At 36.2% G+C, this 24,954-nt stretch overlaps 1 pseudogene; it reads left to right on the top strand.

The window, feature by feature from the left end:
• The window catches only part of LOC107692315 (lymphocyte antigen 75-like), a 25,418-nt pseudogene extending 1,998 nt beyond the window's left edge, over positions 1–23,420 (top strand).
• Positions 23,421–24,954: the final 1,534 nt, after the last annotated feature.

Raw genomic sequence — 24,954 nt, forward strand, 5'->3', positions numbered from 1 at the left:
TATATATATATATATATATACATTCTATCTATTTTTTTTTCATGTTTTTCTTTTATATTATTTAGTTTGTTATTTTGTGTGAACTGAGCAAGAATATTCTAGTCATGCAAAAGTTGTTTTGTTGACCTTTTGTCTAAAATGTGTCCAAATGGTCCAACCAACCATTTTACAGTGAACAACTTTGCACAAGTTCCTAGCATGCATTCCTGCTTGTTTCACATTTTACCAGCTTAATTTAGACTGGACATGGAAAACAGAAGCCAGTAAACAGTAGCCAGCGATCATGGCACCCATTGGTAATTCAGGAAGAAGTTGCATAATAAAAATGTGCAGGTTATTCTTGGCTTGATGAGAGAAGTTTTCTTTTCTGTGACATATTGAAACACAAGTTGGAATTGGACATATCATATAATTTCTTAAAAAACAAATAGCTTTAGTTAAGTCAGCCATAAACATGATTTACTAGTTAGTAGCAGGAGGTATGAAGGCACAATTCTCATTCTAGAGATCATTTTGTTAGATAAAAATCAGTGCAGTTTGAGATTAGTCAGCTTAATAAAATTCCCAGTTATTAATTTATTGTCTTCAGAATGGGCAATTCCTGTTTGTAATTCCTCCATTGTAAATCTTAAATCATTACTGAGCTACCGGAACTACTGCTGCTCTTTCTTGTTAATTTGTCACATGTGCCAGTGCAGTTACAACTATTTGGCTTATGTGTAATGTAATTTCCTTAATTTTCCAGTCCAAAAGTAACCAATAGAAGCCATTTTAAAGAAGTTAAAAAACATCTCTGCTACAATTTAGTGTAAAAGCAACCACTGGAGTCAATAATATTTCCAGTATTTCTTTTAAGAGTGTCTGTTAAATGTGTTGCTTTTTTTTCTAAAAGTTAATTTGATCAACCTTAGGAGGTATTAGCACATAAATGGGATCAAAGATAACACATATGAACTAAAAGACATACAACTCTAATTAATATTTAATGTTAGGGCCGTCAAGTCAAAATATTATGCATTATATTTATATTATATAAAATAAGGTTAATGTGTGGTTGCAGATCTAGACAAAACACTTGTTATGGCCAAGGAAGGAATTAAAAATAGTGGGGAGTTTTGACCTCATATTTGAACACCTTTTCACATTAAAGAAAGAGATTTTTCTTTATTGTCTTCTTTTAAACATACAGGTCATTTTGAGAGTCACAGTGGTGTATCTGTATATCTTATAGATAAATATTTTTGGTTTATGGTGGTTTGGACCTTATATTGATTACCTATCAGGGTAATTAATGGTCAATTATCATTGCCATTATAGAAATGGACTTTCTTGCAGACTTCCAATGGCTGCCGTGTGCGCGTGTCCATTAAGTCGATGAGACCGTATAGTGTCCCATTCGTCATGTTAGCTTTCAGAAGGGTGCTCGCGAATGCCCCCTTTGTGGCCCTGTGCGCCCTCGATGTGCACTTCTGCCGAGCCCAGACTAAGGCTAGCTCCACAGCAGACTTTTACCCGGCAGTCAAAGCAGCATAACTTCATGAAAGTGTGGACTCAGATGATTTGAGACAGGGCCTCTAGTATCTGATAATGGACATAACTGAGATAGTATCATGTGATGTGGTCATGTGATCGCAACATAAGGCAACTTTTGTGTTTTCAACAGGTTTCTTTACCCTCACACTGTGTGCCCCTCAGTATGTCTTTGTAAATGAGTCCAAGACTTGGGCAGAAGCTCAGAGATACTGTAGAGATAAATACACTGATCTGGCCACCATTGAAAATGAACAACAGACGGTCCAGTTGATCAACACAGTGAAAGATGATTCCATTGATTTGGCCTGGATTGGACTCTATGATGATCTGAACAGTTGGAAATGGACTCTAGAGGACAGTGATTTCTTCAAGGTTGGAGAGAAAAACTTCAGGAACTGGTATGACCAAGGACCAGGCAATTCTGGAGGACAAAGTCTGTGTGTGTATATGAATAATGGGATATGGTATGCAGCAAGCTGCTCCAATTCATTTTATCTTACGGTCTGCTATGATGGTGAGCTATTCTATTAAAATGCGTAAGATGGTGAACAAAATTGAAAACAACTAAACCATCCTTTCTCTGAACTAAATATGATATTCATATTTTTCAGGAAGAGAAAATGCCAGTGCAACTTATGTTTTCATTTACCAGTACAAAAACTGGACTGAAGCTCAGAGTTACTGCAGAGAACATCACACAGACCTCATCAGTATCAGGAATGAGACTGAACACCAGATGATCCAGTATTTATTACGAAATTATCATTATTATTATTATCACAATGTTTGGATTGGACTGTACAAAACCAGATCTTGGTCAGATCAGAGCAACTCTTCATTTACTTACTGGAGCACATGGCAACCAGATACTGCAGGATCCTGCACTGTAGTCTCATTTAGAGACTCTGGGAAATGGATGGATGAAAACTGCAATTATGCATTTCCTTTCTTTTGCCACAGTGGTGAGTAGATCTTACAGGCTGTTCACACCAAGGACGATAACTGTGACAAAAGCGATAAAGATACACATCACACCTATACAAACTATAAAGTTCACAGCACAACTATAGCATTGATAAGGAACGATATTGTTGGAATCACTTTTAGAATGATTTTTCCAGCTGATAGATGATAAAAACTTTGACAATTAGCCAATCAGAATTCACTTTACTTTAAAAAGCTTGAGCATTTAAAGTGGCAGACAACATAACTGCAGCGTGCTTATAAAAACAGAATTTTATCATTCATTGGTGTGGACACTAATATAGTTACCATTATAGTTATCATTCTTGATGTGAATGGCCCTTTAAGAGGTTAATATAATATAATATATAATAGTTCAGCCAAAAATATTAATTCTGTCATCATTTATTCACCCTCATGTCATTCCAAATCTGTATGCATTTCTATCTTCTATGAAATGGAAAAATCTCAAAATATCTTCTTTGATGTTCTACAGAATAAATAAATTAATACAGTTTTGTAACAACATTAGGGAGAGTAAAAGATGACAGAATTTTCATTGTTGGGTGAACATATTTTTCACTGTCTTTAACATTTTCTAGCTTAGATAGTAATTCATGACATCTATCCGATATTGCCTCAATGTGATCATATAAATTGCAAAAAAGTACAGTTTAATGAGGTTAAAGAGTCTAAAACTATATTGGAAATCTGGGTTTCAAAGTCTAATCTAAACCTGCAAATAAACTAAGCTTTTGGAACTTACAAATGTAAAATAAATGTAACGATGTTAAATATTAAAAATTCAGCCATTGATCAAATAAGCAAATTTGTGACACTGATCAAGTGAACTCCTTGGTACAAAAAGCATATGCTTTTTGAATCATCTGAAATCATGTTGGAGAACATGATCATAAACTTTAACACAAATGTGAGAAGTACATGTAGTTTGATGGCTGATGTCATTACAGCAAAGGAAGAAAAACTAAATACTACAGATTTTGAAATTTGTGTCCATTTTTTAATCCAACTTTTCACTCAATGCTTAGCATATAATTTATAGTAAAGATTTCGTTAAATGTAAAAAATGCTAAATCTTTGGTAGTGGTCTCATATTTTGGACTCCACTGAATTCATTAGAAATATTTAGGATACTTTGATATATTTAACACATACACACACACACACACACACACACACACACACACACAAAACTTAATTTGTTTCCTCTATTGACAGCATTAGCATCATCTCGTCAGTATCACTTTGTGAATGAGAGTAAGACCTGGACTGAAGCTCAGAGATACTGCAGACAGAATTACACTGATCTGGCCACCATTGATAATATGGAGGAAATGAACAGGCTGATTAACACAGTTAATGGGACTTACAATGATTCAGCCTGGATTGGAGAGTATGATGATGTGAATAGCTGGAGATGGTCACTGGAAGACAATGATTTCTATCAGGAAGGAGAGAGAGATTTCAGGAACTGGTATCATGAACCGGACAACAGTGGAGGGAACCAGCTGTGTGTTTACATGAGTAATGGAAAATGGTATGATATGTCATGTGACAACACACTGCCATTTGTTTGCTATGATGGTAAGGACTTTTTTTTTTTTTTTTATAAATTAGATATTTTATTTCAGTGAGAGCTAATGCGCATATACATTTGGCATTTCATATCTCAGGTAGAGAGACCGCCACAGAGAGTTACATCGTAATCTATAACTGGGAAACCTGGTCAGAGGCTCGTAGATACTGCAGAGAACATTACACAGATCTCGCCAATGTGAGAAATCAGACTGAGAACCAGAGGATCCTTGAGACAGCAGGTAGAGGAGTCTGGATTGGCCTGTACAGAAACAGGATTTGGTCAAACAGTCAGAATACCAATTATCAAAACTGGAGGCCGCAAATTCCTGGGTTACCGGCGCAACCAGATAATGTTGTTAACTACGCTGATGCATATGGATACCAGCACTGCACTGCAGTGTCATTCAGATATTCAGGCCGATGGACAGATGAGATCTGTGTATCCAGCATGCCTTTCTTCTGCTACAGCAGTAAGTTCACTTGCTTTATTGGATGCCATTATTTAGCAGGAATGAGAAAGACTTTTATCACCTTTCTCCAACATGAAAGATTTAATTTGGACAGATATAATCCATTGTATTTGGTATGCAATCATGACAGGAAAATAATTAATTAACTACTAATTTGTACAATGCCAATTTATTCACAATATCATGATTTATTGGTACATCAGCGACCAGCTCATGGCAACTATTTTTTTTTTCTGTGCTGTAAAACAATTCACAGGAACCTGCACACAATATTCATGTACTCGTCAGTATCACTTTGTGAATGAATCTAAGACCTGGACTGAAGCTCAGAGATACTGCAGACAGAATTACACTGATCTGGCCACCATTGATAACATGGAGGAAATGAGCAGGCTCATTAAAACAGTACGTGGCACTTACTTTGGATCAACTTGGATTGGACTCTATGAAGATCTGAACAGCTGGAGATGGTCTCTAGATAATTCAGCATTAGAGGGAGGATTTAAAAGCTGGTTTGTTCAACAGCAAGTGAACTCAGGTGGACAGAGTCTGTGTGTGTACATGTCATATTATCGGGGAACATGGAGTGAAGCCTTTTGCTCCAATAGATATCCTTTTGTTTGCTATGATGGTGAGAACTGCTGTTGGTCTCTTAAAGAATTAGAACAAAATATTTATGATTACATGATATATCACATATTTAAATTGCTTCCCACAGGAAGAGTGAATGCTAGTACAAGTTATGTGTTTGTTTACCAGTACAAAACCTGGACTGAAGCTCAGAGTTACTGCAGAGAACATCACACAGACCTCATCAGTATCAGGAATGAGACTGAAAACTACAGGGTCCAGTCATTAATTCCATATTCTTCAGTTTTTTGGATTGGACTGTACAGAACCAGATCTTGGTCAGATCAGAGCAACTCATCATTCAGTAACTGGAGAACAGGACAGCCTGATAATGCTGGAAACAGTGAATACTGCACTGCAGTGTCATTTAGTGACTCTGGGAGCTGGACAGATGAAAACTGCAACACTGCATTACCTTTCATTTGCTACAGTGGTGAGTAGATGTCTGTCTTAATGGGCAATATTATTAATTAACACTAATACTGGCCACTTTATCCACAGTGTCATTTTTGGTATCTTCTCATCAGTATCACTTTGTGTCAGAGAAGTCTGTCTTATGGTGCGTTCACACTAGTAGTTTGGCTCTCTTGATTAGTTGGACTGAAGCTCAGAGTTACTGCAGAGAACATCACACAGACCTCATCAGTATCAGGAATGAGACTGAAAACTACAGGGTCCAGTCATTAATTCCATATTCTTCAGTTTTTTGGATTGGACTGTACAGAACCAGATCTTGGTCAGATCAGAGCAACTCATCATTCAGTAACTGGAGAACAGGACAGCCAGATAATGCTGGAAACAGTGAATACTGCACTGCAGTGTCATTTAGTGACTCTGGGAACTGGACAGATGAAAACTGCAACACTGCATTACCTTTCATTTGCTACAGCGGTGAGTAGATCTCTAGCCTGAAGAAAAAAAAAAGAAAAAAAAAAAAAACCTGTACCTTTTTAAACAGTGAGACAAAGTAACAAATAAGAATAAGATATATTAGAATATCACAAATTAAAGGTACTGATAAAATAAAGGTGTGACTTGATCAAACATGTTTCTTTTGCATCATTACATTTTTCTCTGCCCTGACAGCATTAGCATCATCCCACGAGTATCACTTTGTGAATGAGTCTAAGACCTGGACTGAAGCTCAGAGATACTGCAGACAGAATTACACTGATCTGGCCACCATTGATAACATGGAGGAAATGAACAGGCTGATTAACACAGTTAATGGGACTTACAATGGCTCAGCCTGGATTGGACTGTATGATGATGTGAATAGCTGGAGATGGTCACTGGAAGACAATGATTTCTATCAGGAAGAAGAGAGGGATTTCAGGAACTGGTATCATGAACCGAACAACATTAATGGGAATGAAATGTGTGTTTTCGATTATAATGGAAACTGGTTTGATTCATCATGTGAATATCATTTAATATTTGTTTGCTACGATGGTAAGACATTGCAAGTAATTTTTTTTCTCCTTATAAAGTCAAAGATCCTAAATTGTTAGGGTTAGTGTTCACTGGAAGACAATGATTTCTATCAGGAAGAAGAGAGAGATTTTAGGAACTTTTATCATGAACCAAACAATGCTGGGAATGAACTATTATCCATGTGTTTACATGGATAATAATGGAAAATGGTTTGATTATTTATGTGACAATTCTTACCCATTTGTCTGCTATGATGGCAAGACATTCCAATTGAATTTTTTTATGTACATTTTGAGTTTCCTTTTTGTAAAACACTAGTTGCTGAGTCAAAGCCTCAACCACCCAAATGTACCACCCAAAAACATCAGGTTTATTGAGTGTTATGTAGATGCAAGCAGATACTATAAAGATGTTCAATGTTCAAGTTGTAAACTTAAAACAAATTGTAAATGTCAGTGTATTTTAGATATAAATGTATGCATTTAAAAGCCAGATGAATTAACCAATGAATGGACTTATATTTTTTTTATCTTAGGTAGAGAAAACGCCACTCAGAAGTATATTATGGTATATGACTCTAAGACCTGGACTGAAGCTCAGAGCTACTGCAGAGAGAAATACACAGACCTGGCCAGTGTGAGGAATGAGACAGAACATCAACAGATACTGAGCATTACCCGTTATAATGGATATTATGTATGGATTGGTCTGCACAGAAACAGACTGTGGTCAGATCAGAGCAGCTCCTCCTTCACATATTGGCTCCCATACACTTCATCGGTTGCTGCACAACCAGATAATGGTGCAAATGTCCCAGGACTGCAGGGATGGCAACACTGCACAGCTGTGTCTTTACAATACTTTGGCCAGTGGACAGATGAGAGCTGCTTTGCCAGTTTGCCTTTCTTCTGTTACAGTGGTGAGCAAATATACCTACAATACTATAATGAAATAAAATAATAAACATCAGGCTGTTACACACAAAAACAAGAAAATATGGATATAAATGTGGATTCTGTAAAATAAAAAGAAACTAAAGTCTGCATAATAAGTGTGACATATGATACTCATGCTAAAGTTTTGCTAATCCAAGCCTTCTGTTTGTTTTTTGCTGAACCTGCTGAACATCACATCAACCTATTCAGATGAGTATGGTATGTTTGAGTATAAATGTGATCTATTTGTTTCTGCTATTTTCAATAAAGCACTGTAAAATAATTTGGAGGTCTTGGAGTTTTGGAGTTTTATGTTTACATGCTTTAATTGAGACTGAAACTGAACTGAAATGAATTTTTTTTCAATGTAGCAAGCGAACATAAAGATTTGAGTTTTGACCTCTAAAATCTTTTACAGTGTGGGTGTAATAATTATTAATTTTAACACCTGACCTGTTTTTTTTTTATTTTTTTTTATCAGTGATGGGAATGCGAGTAGAAGTTACAAGCCTAGACAATTTATCAGAGTCTCAGATTGAAGAGCTTGTGATTATACAGGTAAGTAAAAGTCAATATGACTCACTTACCTACAGTACTGAATATTTACCATGTTTTTACATAAACATTGTATTTTATGCTTTATTTAGTTTATTGATACTACATATAATTTTCTATATAAACATTTAATTTAAAAAGAACTCTAGGCAACAGTGCAATAAATACTTTTTAAATTTGAATAATAAATAAATTTAAATAAATACATTTGATACTTAAACAATATGACTGACATATCAAATCAGTGCATGATTGTCATGAAGCTCATATATTTTCAGTTACAAGAGGAGCTGATGAGGCTCGGACTTCCCAGCAACGTCACCATGAATTTAAGAGACTATCGTAAGATCAAGCCCTGACAGAGGATGTTCAAATGGTCCATTAAATCAGTGAAGGGCTTTGTATCAAAATGAATGTAGCTTGAATTTAACATTAAAATGATGGAAAATTGGGCTTACAGTACAGCTGTACATAGTTTAATAAATAGTTTTCCATAAAAAGGCAAAACAGGTGAAAACAATACCATTATGCTCTTTATAGCAATGATTTTTGACATCAATATGATCTGAATATGAAAAATATGAATATAAGATGATGGGGGATTTTGTGTTTGTTTTGAAGTTATGCATAACAATGGTACTGAATGTCATGTCTGTAAAGTTAAATAAAGTTTGAAATTTTGAAAGGAAGCTATGTTTTGTGGGTCTTAAGTTTTAGTATCGTACAATCAAAAGGATGAAAAAATGATTACAATAATGAACCTGGCACCTGTTTTACCTAGTAAGGTGCTGAAGCGCATGTAACTAAATAAATCACATACAAAAATAAGAAAGAATGTGGACATAAAAACAAACCTTTCCTGTTAATAGTTTGACCTAATTCCCCTGCTTTGCACATAGCTGTTTTATTTACCAAGACTTAGAACATAGATGCCATATGAAATAAAAGTTTTCATTTTTAGGTGAATTATTCCTTTACTAAGTATTAGGATGTAGTAAATAATTAAGATGTAAAACACAGATTTTCAAGAGATACAATTAAATACAGTGTCATGACTGGATAAACATACTGCATACAAACAAAAAGCATAGCTGTCACTACTCATTGTGAGATACCAAACGCCTTGAGTTGAAAGAAGACGAGAGTACGGCTGCAGTCAGGAAAGCAGTGAAATAAGCGCAGTCAAGATGGACAGTTCTCACTTCTCGTGAGCCCCATCATTTCTCTTCTCATGAGTCCTATCAGATTGGTTGTGGCGGTGGTATTGCAACAATATTCATGGGTTTCAGTCACGTGACTTTTTTGTTGCGGCCGCCATCTTTAGGACCTTGCGTAGCCTCTCCTTGGTAATTGGAAACCAAAATAACACTTCACCAACAACGGAAAACAATGGCATTTAAAAAAAAATTATACTTTAGGATTAGATCCTTATTTACTGTCAAGCGAACTGCTGACTCCACTAAAGTCTAGGGAAAACTTAACAACTTGATGTTTGCTGATAGGCTGTTTACATCTACCTCATACACAATCCCTCTCCGTACACTCGGGCCATTTTCAGTTAACTTTTCACCTGCTACAGACTTGTCCATCGTCCCGGATCCATCTGCAGCACCCGGCCTGGATGCTTGCATACTCACTTTCAGATTCTGGGCCGAATCAACCGGACCAGATGCGACAGCCGTAACTTGCCGACACTGCGGCATCCAAGCCAGACTCGGCCCGTTGCGCAGCACGCCAGACTTAGCACAGCTGCATTTCTATATCTACTGTACTGTTCATTAATATTTAATTTAAAATTAATAACGTTACCTAGACAAAACGTTTACTTTCATTTTAATTATATAGATTGTTTTGGCAGTGGTGAGCACCTGTACATATAAGTCTGCTTACATTTAACAACTGTAAAAGCAGGACAAAGCTACTGCAAATGATCTCAGACATATCGATGCATTTAAATTTGATTGCAGTACATTGTCATCGTAAAAATCACTGCAACTAGCTTATATAGGCTATTTAGTTAACAGGTTATTTGAAAAGAACGTTCTATAGAATTATAAAACTAATAGTACAAACAAATCCTCTTCACATTAACATCCTTGAAGTAATTACATTCAGTTACATTCATAAAAATAAGAATGTGGAAACTAAAACTACAAACCTTTCTCCTTGTATGCGCTGGACCGTTGTCATCCTCCTCTTCTTCATCTGTTTGTTTGCCGATCGGAGTGTTGTTCGTCAAAGTTTAGTGCAGCGTAAACATTCTAGACTCACCTAACTGTACTTAGATCAAAGATCAAAAACATCTTGTTGATTTATTAGCTTTAGGTGAAGCATAACGAAAGTTTTCTGGCAAATCATCAGTCTCGCACGCAAATTTAACCTTTTGCAAGTTTCATTATGAACTTGCTAACTAAAATACTAAAATGTAAAAACTCATCTATGCTTACGAGAAATATTGAATCAAAAGAATCCCATACATCCACATCTCTTGGTAAATAATCCATTGTGATTTGCTGTTATCACAGCCCAGAGCACAGCACAGCAGACAGACGGAATTGCAATTCGGTCCTACAAATGGCGGCCGCACCACTGCGTGACGTGACATGAAACCTATGAATAGAGAGATATTCTCAATGTTACTCAGAAATAATGTACCAGATTCAGTATGCACCTTATTGATGACCCTTGGCGTCAATATACAGCAGTTGTGTCAGCGCGTGATGTAATAAAACTGCAGCTCGTTAATAAACAACGTATTTTTGTTTGATCCATTTTATACAATCCGCCTTCATTCAGCAAGTGCACTCATGCAAAAACAGTTTTCAAGTTCAACACTTTTTGTTCCATTCAGTTGTAGATGCTGCTGATAGAGCAGGTTATTCGCCCAGACAGGCCCTGGAAAGAGACGTGCGTGTGAGTGTGTGCGTTTTCTTTTGACCCTACCAGGTCAAGAAAATATGATCATATTACCCCAATTTTACAAATTCTCCACTGCCTATACCTAAGTTCCATATCAATTACAAAATATTGCTGCTTACTTATAGGGCCCTAAATGGTTTAGCTCTTGCGTCTTCTATCATGCTACAATCCAATACTTAATGTCGCAAAACTTTGGACCTCTTATGAAGATCTGAGATGACGCCAACCCCGAACCAGTTGACAAAATTACCAACATTTCCTTAAACTACTATCATTTTAATCACAACATAAAATGATTGCTGTTAATCATGTTCACCATTTCTGTTTAAATACATGTCATTAACTAACTGCACGATTTTAACTATCCTAGAATAGTACATGTCTGCCATATGGACATCTCTTTGACTTATGGACACACTTTGATAAATTACTCCTATTGTAATGTAGAAACATTCATTTTCTGTAAAGCTGCTTTGCAACAATGTCTATCGTGAAAAATAATAGAGTACTTCTTTTGCACTTAACGTCTGTTAAAAAGTATGTTTGTATGATCACCCTAAATGTGCTCTCTTTTGCTGTTTTCAATCCTAAATGGTGTTTTTTTTTTTTTACATATCACTGATTTACTGTGTTCACTGTTCAGTACTGAGCAATTGTTTATATATATATATATAGATAGCTCAGAAATATCTCACAGAAAACAAATCACAAATTTTAGTTTCAGGAAGAATTTATCAGATGAGGACTTCCCAGCAACTTGAAAATGCTTTTGAGTAAAACTGGTCGTAAAACTGGTCTATGAGAGGTTAGGACAGCATTCCTGCACAAGCAAATGGTTTTAGGTTTCATGTTTCATTAAACTACCCTTGACCTACATTTTTCTCTCCCTTAAGAAAATTACTCGTGTTTTTTTTGTTTGTTGGCATATTGATTACCATTTGTATAACCACAGTTTTACTACAAATACCATGGTTAAACTATGGTTATTGTAGCAAAACCATGGTTAATTTGTTGTTACCACGGTTTAACTATAGTAACCATTTGTTTATTTTTAGATGTAGGAAAATGTAGGTTGTCTGTACTCATATTATTGCATTGTTGCAATTTTCTTAGATTTAAGGGATTTGATCACCTGGGCACACGTTTTAATTTTATATTTGTTAATTTATTTGTTAAGATATTGTTGATTGATCAAATATAATGACAAATCAAAACATGGGCTGCATGAAAGACTCATGTGATTTATTCTTGAGTTGTTAGTTATTTAGAAATGTTGTTTCTCTGTTTTATGATCTAAATGGTCATAGCACTCACAAGTTCAGAAAATTTAAGCGATTCTTATTCTAAAGGAATAAAGATTTTGGTCAAGTGTTGTGTAAAGCATTTGTTTCATGTAACAGCAGAATGAGGAAGATTTTATGTTTATGTTTTTTTTTGCACATTCAGTACAGCAGTTATGTGAACCATCAGGTTTATTGATGTCAGTTGTGTTTATAAAAATGATCCCTCCCACATTTTGTAAACAGTATACATATGAAGACAGTCAGATAGTTTAAAACAAGAGCAGCAAGATAAAAGACAAGGCTTCAACTCAAAAGGTACATTGCTGACCATTTTTAAAGATATTGTAAATGTTTAATAAATGACACAAATTACAGTTAATGCAAATAATGCAAAATGTGCCGTTTTTGAATACATTTTGATCAGTTCTTGTTTCTTGTTGATTGCTAAATAATGATTAATGTAGGTTGTCTGTACTCATATTATTGCATTTTGTAAACAGTATAAATATGCAGAGAGTAAGATAATTTAAAACAAAAGCAGCCAGATAAAAGACAAGGCTTCAACTCAAAAGATAAATTGTTAATCATTTTTAAAATGGCTTTTCCTCCTGGCATTTAAAGCATTAAAATAAATACAATTATTTGATTGATTTTACATGTGTATACTATTTTCCACAGCTATGTTTCCATTGCTTTTATTTTCGGGTAAGAGAAATATTTTCATAAAACATTTTATCATCAATTAAACTGACATTTTGTATAAGAGTATGTTGTGGAAATTGTCTAGCTACTAATATTACACTAATTAATTTTTTTATCATTTGGAGAATATAGATATTTAAATTGACACTTTTGTTTTTTTTTTTTTTTTTTAATTGAAAAACTAAACTTGAACTCTTTAATAGGGTTTCTCACCTTCGCCTTGAGTGTCTTGAGTGTGTATGTCTTTGTGAATGAATCCATGACTTGGGCAGAAGCTCAGAGATACTGTAGAGATAAATACACTGATCTGGCCACCATTGAAAATGAACAACAGACGGTCCAGTTGATCGACACAGTGAATGATGATTCCATTGATTTGGCCTGGATTGGACTCTATGATGATCTGAACAGTTGGAAATGGACTCTAGAGGAAAGTGATTTCTTCAAGGTGGGAGAGAGAGAGACTTCAGGAACTGGCATGACCCAGGACCAGACAATTATGGAGGACAAAGTCTGTGTGTGTATATGGACAATGGGATATGGTTTACGACATACTGTTTCAATTATCGTACTTTTATCTGCTATGATGGTAAGCAGTTTAATTAATAATATGTATGGGACACTGAAAAACTAATTATTTAAGTATTCTTAAATAATCAACTCTCACTAAAGTTCAAAAAAACTAAACTTGAACTCTTTAATAGGGTTTCTCACCTTCGCCTTGAGTGTCCCTCATCAGTATGTCTTTGTGAATGAATCCATGACTTGGGCAGAAGCTCAGAGATACTGTAGAGATAAATACACTGATCTGGCCACCATTGAAAATGAACAACAGACGGTCCAGTTGATCGACACAGTGAATGATGATTCCATTGATTTGGCCTGGATTGGACTCTATGATGATCTGAACAGTTGGAAATGGACTCTAGAGGAAAGTGATTTCTTCAAGGTGGGAGAGAGAGAGACTTCAGGAACTGGCATGACCCAGGACCAGACAATTATGGAGGACAAAGTCTGTGTGTGTATATGGACAATGGGATATGGTTTACGACATACTGTTTCAATTATCGTACTTTTATCTGCTATGATGGTAAGCAGTTTAATTAATAATATGTATGGGACACTGAAAAACTAATTATTTAAGTATTCTTAAATAATCAACTCTCACTAAAGTTCAAAACTGTATTTAAATGTTTCAGGAAGACAGAATGCCAGTGCTAGTTATGTGTTTGTCTACCAGTACAAAACCTGGACTGCAGCTCAGAGTTACTGCAGAGAACATCACACAGACCTTGTCAGTATCAGGAATGAGACTGAACACCAGAAGATCCGGGATTTATTAAAGAATAACTATTACTATTATTATGTGTGGATTGGACTGTACAGAACCAGATCTTGGTCAGATCAGAGCAACTCTTCATTCAGTAACTGGAGGACAGGACAGCCAGATAACACTGGATCCTGCACTGTAGTCTCATTCAGTGACTCTGGGAAATGGACTGATGAATACTGCGATTATATATTTACTTTAATTTGCTACAGTGGTGAGTGGATGTCTATGTAGTGGCCAGGACTGTAAAAATTTTTTAAATGTTAACATTTTACACTTTCTTCACAGTGTCATCTTTGACATCATCCCGTCAGTATCACTTTGTGAATGAGAGTAAGACCTGGACTGAAGCTCAGTGATACTGTAGACAGAATTACACTGATCTGGCCAACATTGACAACATGGAGGAAATGAACAGACTGATTAACAAAGTTAATGGGACTTACAATGGTTCAGCCTGGATTGGACTGTATTATGATGTGAACAGCTGGAGATGGTCACTGGAAGACAATGATTTCTATCAGGAAGGAGAGAGAGAGATCAGAAACTGGTATCATGAACCGGACAACAGTGGGGGGAACCAGCTGTGTGTTTACATGAATTATAATGGTAAATGGTATGATATGTCATGTGACAACACACTGCCATTTGTTTGCTATGGTGGTAAGGACATTTCATTATTATTAATATTATTATTATTATTATTATCTATTAATAATTTTTTTCAGTAAGTTTTTCTATGCATATATATTCCTTCAGGTAGAGGGAATGCAACACAAAGTCTTATCAGAATCAATGATCAGAAAACCTGGTCAGAGGCTCGTAGATACTGCAGAGATCATTACACAGATCTTGTCAATGTGAGAAATCAGACTGAGAACCAGAGGATCCTGGACAGCAGGTGGAGGAGTCTGGATAGGACTGTACAGAAACAGGATTTGGTCAAACGGTCAGAAAACCAATTATGAAGACTGGAGACCAGCCCTTCCCTATTCACCACAACAACCAGATAATCATGAATATGTTTATGACCAGTGGGGCTTGCAGCACTGTACTGCTGTATCATTCAGTCATTTAGGTCGATGGACTGATGAGAACTGCTTAGCCAGCTTGACTTTTATCTGCTACAACAGTAAGTTTATTTTTGCTCTCTTCTTTATCACTTATGTTTTTCTAATACCACTTTTTGTAATGTCTAATCAATGTATAGATTTCATTTATATTTATATTAATTATTATTATTATTATTATATATTTTAAAACCATTTACCACATATTTTAATTTGCACATTGCAAAAGCTGTTCTTCAAGTTGTTAACAGCAGGTGTTCATTAAAGGGGTCATATGATGCAATTTCAATTTTTCCTTTCTCTTTGGAGTGTTACAAGCTTTTGGTGCATAAAGAAGATCTGTAAAGTTGCAAAGACTAAAGTCTCAAATCCAAAGAGATATTCTTTATAAAAGTTAAGAGTCAGCCACACCTACCTAAAACGGCTCGTTCTAACACGCCCCCACATACCTACGTCACTATGTGGGAAGATTTGCATAACGCCGCCCAAATGTTCACGCAAAAGAAGAAGGCATAACTTTTATTCTCGCTGTAGTTTAGTTTTTTCCGCCGCCATGTCGTAAAGACGCTGTGTGCTTCGTTGTGAAAGCGATATCTGCTTCGTCATGCCTGGAGCTGATCAATGTGTTTTTTTAACCTTAAACCGCATAAACACATTTCATTACACCAAATACACAAAATAATGTTCTTTTTAGCAGCATCATATGACCCCTTTAATATAGACAGGTATGATTTTAATAATTTCTACTTTATTCAATATTTTTATTACGTTTAAAAAAATCTTCACAATAAATGAATTTTCATAGTTTTTAATTATATATTGCAGTTCTGCAGAGAAAAATCAAACATATTTCCCTGTTTTATATTTTAAACTTAAAGGAACCTGCACACAATCTTCATGCACCCATCAGTATCACTTTGTGAATGAGTCTAAGACCTGGACCGAAGCTCAGACATACTGCAGACAGAATTACACTGATCTGGCCACCATTGATAACATGGAGGGAATGAAGGGGCTCTATAAAAGCGTACACAGAACTTACTATGGCAAAGCTTGGATTGGTCTCTATGATGATATAAACAGCTGGAAATGGTCTCTGGAAAACGTAATGTTTGATGGAGGATTTAAAAGCTGGTTTGTTCAACAGCAAGTGAACTCAGGTGGACAGAGTCTGTGTGTGTACATGTCATATTATCGGGAAACATGGCATGAAGCCTTTTGCTACTATACACTTCCCTTTGTTTACTATGATGGTGAGAACTGCTATTGATTTTTTAATGTTTTAAGAAAAACATACAGTATTTATGATACTCAGATATATCACATCTACATATATATTCCCCACAGGAAGAGTGAATGCTAGTACAAGTTATGTTTTTGTCAACCAGTACAAAAACTGGACTGCAGCTCAGAGTTACTGCAGAGAACATCACACAGACCTCATCAGTATCAGGAATGAGACTGAAAACTTCAAACTTCAATCATTATTTTCATATTATTACTATTTTTGGATTGGACTGTACAGAACCAGATCTTGGTCAGATCAGAGCAACTCTTCATTCAGTAACTGGAGAACAGGACAGCCTGATAATGCTGGAAACAGTGAATACTGCACTGCAGTGTCATTTAGTGACTCTGGGAGCTGGACAGATGAAAACTGCAACACTGCATCACCTTTCATTTGCTACAGCGGTGAGTAGATCATTTAGACCCCAATAGAGTCTTGCCAGAAACATACACTCTCAGCTGTCTGTGATATTTTGTGCACCTCTAATAAAAGAAATAAAATGATGTTGACATTTTTTAGAAGATTAAACTACTGAATGTTCGAAAAAAGGCAATACTTTGTAATAACTTTCCTTAATCATCAACAAACATAATATAATGCTTAATATATCATTAGTTAATATATATTCAAATAGCTAAAAAAATGAGATAATGTGCTTGTAAATGTTTACTAATGAACTTATTGGATATCACATAATGATTAACAGAACATTAGTTAACAAATTAAAATGGTTACAAATGTTGTTACACACTCAATTCATATATGATCATGCACTTTATAAAAATCTACAAACAATTTGAAGATGTTATACACTGATTAACAGCATTTGAATGCTCAAGTGCTTTGAATGCCATTAAACCTCTCTAATGCGCTTTTCTAATCATCTAATGCAGTGTTTCCCAACCTTTTTTAGTCGCGGCACCCTTTGGAAATTTTAACAAACTTGTGGCACCCTACAAAATTAATTTTGTCACAATATTTTTGAGTGGACTTTGCTGTTCCGATGAGCATGAACGGTATATGAGTGGATCGACTGAGCGGAGCGCACACACATATTAAAAAATGATTTTTTACACGGCACCCCTGCTCTCGACAGACGCGGCACCCCGGTTGGGAAACACTGATCTAATGCACTTTTATATTTACAATCACAAATTTTGTAAAAATGTTAGTCATTTTAAGCACGTCATACACTATTCATGTTGACACATGATTCATTAACTCATAACCATAGTCTGTAAAGTGGTTTAAACAAATAGTTTAATGGTATTCCTAAGCATTCAAATGTACATTAATGAACATGCTGTTAAACAGTGCACAACATCTGATCAAATTATTTGTACAATTTTTTAAAGTGCAGGATCATTTATGAATTGAATGTTTAATGAAATTATGCATTTTAAATTTGTGTCAACTAATGTTCTGTTATCATTTTGTAATGTAATGTTATCATTATGTAATGTTCAATAAGTTAATTAGTAAACATTTACAAGCACATTATCTCATGTCATTACAAGGAATCTTTATGTTGCAATTAATGCAACTTGTTAACGTTTATCTTTTTAACTTTTATCTTCACCCTTTTTTCCCACCTTGACAGCATTAGCATCATCCCGTCAGTATCACTTTGTGAATGAGTCTAAGACCTGGACTGAAGCTCAGAGATACTGCAGACAGAATTACACTGATCTGGCCACCATTGACAACATGGAGGAAATGAACAGGCTGATTAACACAGTTAATGGGACTTACAATGATTCAGCCTGGATTGGAATGTATGATGATGTGAATAGCTGGAGATGGTCACTGGAAGACAATGATTTCTATCAGGAAGGAGAGAGAGATTTCAGGAACTGGTATCATGAACCGAACAAGAGAGTAAATGAACTGTGTGTTTACATGGATTCCAATGGAAACTGGTTTGATTCATCATGTGACAATTATTACACATTTGTTTGCTATGATGGTAAGACGTTACAAGTAAAAAATTGTCATTGTATGAAGTTAGATCAGAAATTAATAAATTGACTTATACACATCCATTATATTATGTTTTATTTTAGGTACAGGAAACAGCTCTCAGAAATATGTTTGGATATATGAGCATAGGACCTGGACTGGAGCTCAGAGCTACTGCAGAGAGAAATACACAGACCTGGCCAGTGTGAGGAATGAGACAAAACATCAACAGATACTGAATGTTACACATTATCATGTATGGATTGGTCTGCACAGAAACAGACTGTGGTCAGATCAGAGCAACTCTTCCTTCACATATTGGCTTCCGTGGACTCAAGGTATTGCTGCACAACCAGATAATGGTATAAGTGTCCCAGGACAGCGGGGATCTCAACACTGCATAGCTGTGGCTTTACAATACTTTGGCCAGTGGACAGATGAGAGCTGCTTTGCCAGTTTGCCTTTCTTCTGTTACAGTGGTGAGCTAATATACCCTCTCTAATTAAATAAAAGAATACACATTGAGGGAAAAGAGCAAATTCATTGTAATAAATTGTTGATTTGTTAAAATGAAAGCCATTGTTGTTTATGTAACTCAGTATTTTTATACTAATGCTAGCTCTGTCTTCTGTTTGCTTTCTGCTGGACATGATGAACATCATATTGACCCATCAATTCAGATAAGTATGGTATGTATATATGCATGTATAGATGTGCTCTTTACTGCTGTTTTCATTCCAAAAAGTGTGTTTTTCAACATACAGTATATAAACATCACCAGATGTTTGTGTGTGTGTGTTTATGCACTACTGACCATTTTTGTTTGTTTGATTGTTTTTTACTGATCAGTGACGGGGCTTAGAGTGAAAGTTACAAGTCTGGAGAATCTGTCAGAGTCTCAAATTGAAGAGCTGGTGATTATGCAGGTGAGAAACATGTCATGTAAAACATAACAGTTTTACTTTTTGTTTTCTTGTTGTACAACAATTACACACACACAGAGAAAATAAATAAATCAGTTTGAGAACAACAGAGGCAATATTGTTAACAGATCTCGTCATGATATATTTAGTTCAGAAATATTAGTACACAGAGAACAAATCTTGTTTCAGCTCTATCAGGAAGGAGAGAGAGATTTCAGGAACTGGTATCATGAACCGAACAAGAGAGTAAATGAACTGTGTGTTTACATGGATTCCAATGGAAACTGGTTTGATTCATCATGTGACAATTATTACACATTTGTTTGCTATGATGGTAAGACGTTACAAGTAAAAAATTGTCATTGTATGAAGTTAGATCAGAAATTAATAAATTGACTTATACACATCCATTATATTATGTTTTATTTTAGGTACAGGAAACAGCTCTCAGAAATATGTTTGGATATATGAGCATAGGACCTGGACTGGAGCTCAGAGCTACTGCAGAGAGAAATACACAGACCTGGCCAGTGTGAGGAATGAGACAAAACATCAACAGATACTGAATGTTACACATTATCATGTATGGATTGGTCTGCACAGAAACAGACTGTGGTCAGATCAGAGCAACTCTTCCTTCACATATTGGCTTCCGTGGACTCAAGGTATTGCTGCACAACCAGATAATGGTATAAGTGTCCCAGGACAGCGGGGATCTCAACACTGCATAGCTGTGGCTTTACAATACTTTGGCCAGTGGACAGATGAGAGCTGCTTTGCCAGTTTGCCTTTCTTCTGTTACAGTGGTGAGCTAATATACCCTCTCTAATTAAATAAAAGAATACACATTGAGGGAAAAGAGCAAATTCATTGTAATAAATTGTTGATTTGTTAAAATGAAAGCCATTGTTGTTTATGTAACTCAGTATTTTTATACTAATGCTAGCTCTGTCTTCTGTTTGCTTTCTGCTGGACATGATGAACATCATATTGACCCATCAATTCAGATAAGTATGGTATGTATATATGCATGTATAGATGTGCTCTTTACTGCTGTTTTCATTCCAAAAAGTGTGTTTTTCAACATACAGTATATAAACATCACCAGATGTTTGTGTGTGTGTGTTTATGCACTACTGACCATTTTTGTTTGTTTGATTGTTTTTTACTGATCAGTGACGGGGCTTAGAGTGAAAGTTACAAGTCTGGAGAATCTGTCAGAGTCTCAAATTGAAGAGCTGGTGATTATGCAGGTGAGAAACATGTCATGTAAAACATAACAGTTTTACTTTTTGTTTTCTTGTTGTACAACAATTACACACACACAGAGAAAATAAATAAATCAGTTTGAGAACAACAGAGGCAATATTGTTAACAGATCTCGTCATGATATATTTAGTTCAGAAATATTAGTACACAGAGAACAAATCTTGTTTCAGCTCCAGAAAGAATTTATGAGACAAGGACTTCCCAGCAACTTCACCATGCATTTGAGAAACTATCGTAAAACCAGTCCATGAGAGACAAGGACAGCATTCCAGCACACACACAAAAAATAGTATATGTTTAATGTTTTATCAAACTATGTCAGAACATCTGCATTTTGCATGTTTTTTGCAATGCTTTGTGCTATTGATATTGAACAAAAATTCTGAACTTCACGTGATATTACCTGAAAAATAATCACAATTAAATTATTCTTTTTTTCAGATTATATTTATCTTATATTTTTAACAAATATACGATGTCTTCGTTGCAGACTTTTCACTTGTTAATATTTGTTTTAAATAATGATTAACATACAGTAAATTACAGTTTTTTATTTGTATTTTTGCTGCAATGATTTGTTAATTCGGCCCGAGACATTGGGATAGGCTCCAGTATATCCGTGATCCGACAGGACAAACGGTTTGGAGAATGGACGGATGATTTGTTGATCTGTTTACGAACTTATATGGTAATCAAAACATAATGACAAATCAACTTTTTTGGCACTTCAGGAATATAATTTTATTTGTCTACAGTACAGTGGAATGTTACAGTACAACAACATAAAGTGGAACAACCAGATGAAGAAAAATATTGACATGGCTTAGAAATCATAAGACACACATTCACAATAAATGGGTCTGGTGGAAGTGTTACTGTACATGTGGGTGGCAGGAATAACATGCTTCAGTCTTGAGTTTCCTTTAGTTGTTTAGAAATTTTGCATATCTCTTTTATGGACTATATGGTCATGGGGTATTTTATATCATAATGTTTGCAGGTTTATCATATATTTCAATAAATACTCACAAGAATGTTGGTCTCTTTCTTTAGTTCTGGATGTATAAAGACCACTGGGGTTGACCAAGGAACAGTTTAGTTCAGTGGTTTTCAATCCTGGTCCTGAGGGCCCACTGCTCTGCACATTTTCCCTTATCTGACACACTTAGCTAAGTTCATGGAGCTCTCACCTAATGAGCTGGTGATCTGAATCATGTGTCTTAAATAAAGGAGACATACAAAATGTGCAGAGCAGTGGGTCCCAAGGACCAGGATTGAAAACCACTGGTTTAGTTAACAAAATACAAATCTAAGACATCTAAACACCCTGTCATTGAGAATAATATCTTCAGTCAGGATAATTTTGTGATTGACACATTGACCAACAAAATAGAGAGCTAGAGAATATACTGTGGTGCAAACAAACAAAATTATATTCTATAAATGATTTCTGAATCTCTGTGTGTGCGCAGAGGGATATGGCATTTCCAAGCATTTCCTTTTCTTTTTTTTTTTTTGCATTTTAAAGTCATTGTAATTTGTGTGAGGGTCCTGCCCTGATAGTCTTGTCTGTCTTGTCACTGTTGAATGTTTCTTTGTTTGACTTGTGCTTGAGCACATGGCTTTGTTTGTGTTGGCCATGTGCTCCTCTTGTCCCACCTCCTTGTTTCCTGTTACCACGCTCCCTTGTTTAGTCCTAGCTGCATCCGAAAATAAATACTTCCCTACTATATAGTAGGCGAAAAACAGTATGTGGCCAAATAAGTATGTCTGAATTTACAGTACTTATAAAAGTTTAGGCAAAAAGTACCCGGACCTACTACTTCCGGTGTAATTCTGAAGTGTGCATAAGATGGACACTTTACTATCCCATGAGGCCACGGGAGAGAATTTATGAATGGCACTGACGTGACGCAACTGACGCTGGAAGGTCCTGTGACAATGACAACATGGCGAATGTAGTATGTGCAGATTACATTCATACTACACACATTCATACTAGGCAGTGCCGGCCCTACCCTAATAAGCGATATAATCAGTTGCATAGGGCCCCCGTGCCCACCAGGGGTCCCCCTGCCAGGGGTTCACACAAACAGGGGGTGGGGGAGACTAGACATAGTCTCAGAAAAATGGCTTCAGGAATCTAATTTTTCATGGTATCTTCTTAAAATTTTAAATATAAACTCATGAGACATGTGACTTTCAACCCATTACTTTTCTGGATTGCTCAAGGACTGATTTCATGTATTTGTATATGAAATAAAAAAATAAAAACAAGGCACTTCGGTGTCTATAACTTTTTATCTTTTTGAGCATTATCAACTCTGGATGATGAATAGTAAAGCCTAAAGTGTCTTCTTTCCAAATATACCTAAATCGTATGTGTAGCACACTGTTGTCAGGAACTGTTACCATTTTAAGTCAGGTAGGTCATTTTCAGCTGTGAGTCCCAAAATGGGGGGAGCAGGTTAACAGGTTAAACTAATAAATTTTGCTTGGTTGGAACAGCAGCTATAATTATGTCTCTATTGGTTTCTCTGTTTTTGCCACAGGATTGACATCCCATGGTAACTGGGATTTACACAAGCTTCAGTCTGGATCCAGAACACCTGAGAAGAGATGATGCCAACCCCTCAGAGGACCTCAGATGATGATGAATAGTAAAGCCTAAAGTGTCTTCTTTCCAAATATACCTAAATCGTATGTGTAGCACACTGTTGTCAGGAACTGTTACCATTTTAAGTCAGGTAGGTCATTTTCAGCTGTGAGTCCCAAAATGGGGGGAGCAGGTTATCAGGTTAAGAGTTTGTATACAAATCAGTTAATTTCAACCTTCAATATTATAGTAATGCAGTACCAACTGACTCTCATGTATATTTTACAGCATTAGTTGAGAGTTTTTTTTCCTCGAGAAAATTTGGCATGTACTTCACCTGATATATATCCAAAATAATCGATATTGAATCGAATCGAATCTCAAGCTCGTGAATCTGAATCGAATTGAATAGTAAAATTTGTGTCAAAACCCAGCCCTTATTCATACTATATAGTACTCTTTTTGCGGTTGCAAAGTAATTACTAATACAAAAACGTACCTACTCAAGAGAATATGCGATTTTGGACACAGCCCCTGTCTAGTCCTTGTTGGCTTGATTGTGTTCACCTGATCCTCATGTGTTCTGCTCCCTTTATATTGTGCTCTTTTTCCCTCATGTCTTTACTGGTTTGTTGTGGTGCTTTCCTGTTTGCCTGTCTGTGCCTACAGTTAAATATTGTTCTTGCTCGAGTTGTGGATTTGATCTTGTTTCTAGTTGTAGTGTTTTGTTTTTTCCCCTTCTCTAGCCTTGTTCTACTTATAGCCCTTGTGCTTCCTAGTCTTGTTTCTTGATTCAATAATTTCCCCTCTAGCATTTAGTAAATCTAGTTCCCTGCAAGTTTAGTTATTTTGTCTTTTTTGTTTGTTTGCAAGTTTCAGTTATTTATTTCTAGTTTTCTTTCTTTTTTATTTTTCTCTTTTTTCTGGTCATAGTTCTTTGCATCAGGTTTCATTTAACCTCTTAGAGCCTTGTCTTGTTATCATATTGTGTCTTTTCTTGTTCACTGTGAGTCTTGTGTTCGTTCCTGCCCTGTGTCCTGAGTTTTCCTGACTGCTGACTCCCACTGCCTGGAAGCAGGACTGGTGTACCTGCCTGATTCTCAAGTGGCAAGCCTCTGGTTCTGTGAGCCTCTGCCTGGCAGCAAGACTGGTGCTACATCTAAGAGATCACCAAGCCTCTGGAATCCTTGTGTGAAGGATCTCCAGCATGAAGGAGTGGAGGGTGGCTGACCGAGGTGGTGGTGCTGGAGTGATTGTTCAACAGGTGGGACAGAGGACTCACTGCCGTGCTCCGGGGTCGAGGAGGGGTGGCTGCCGTCCGAGAGGGAGCAGAGGAGTTGGCGCCGTTTGCCAGGAGGCTGGAGCCTGCTGCTGTCCGGCATGTCTGAGGAGGAGCAGGGAACGGGGGACTCGCTGCCGGCTGCCCTCAACAGGAGTGAGAGCCTCTCAGGTGGTTGAGGACCAAGCAGCAGTGTGTCCGGAAAATTTTTTTTTTT

Source organism: Sinocyclocheilus anshuiensis, unplaced genomic scaffold (genome assembly GCF_001515605.1).
Source record: "Sinocyclocheilus anshuiensis isolate Anshui unplaced genomic scaffold, SAMN03320099.WGS_v1.1 scaffold478, whole genome shotgun sequence".
In the NCBI taxonomy this organism is placed as follows: Eukaryota; Metazoa; Chordata; class Actinopteri; order Cypriniformes; family Cyprinidae; genus Sinocyclocheilus; species Sinocyclocheilus anshuiensis.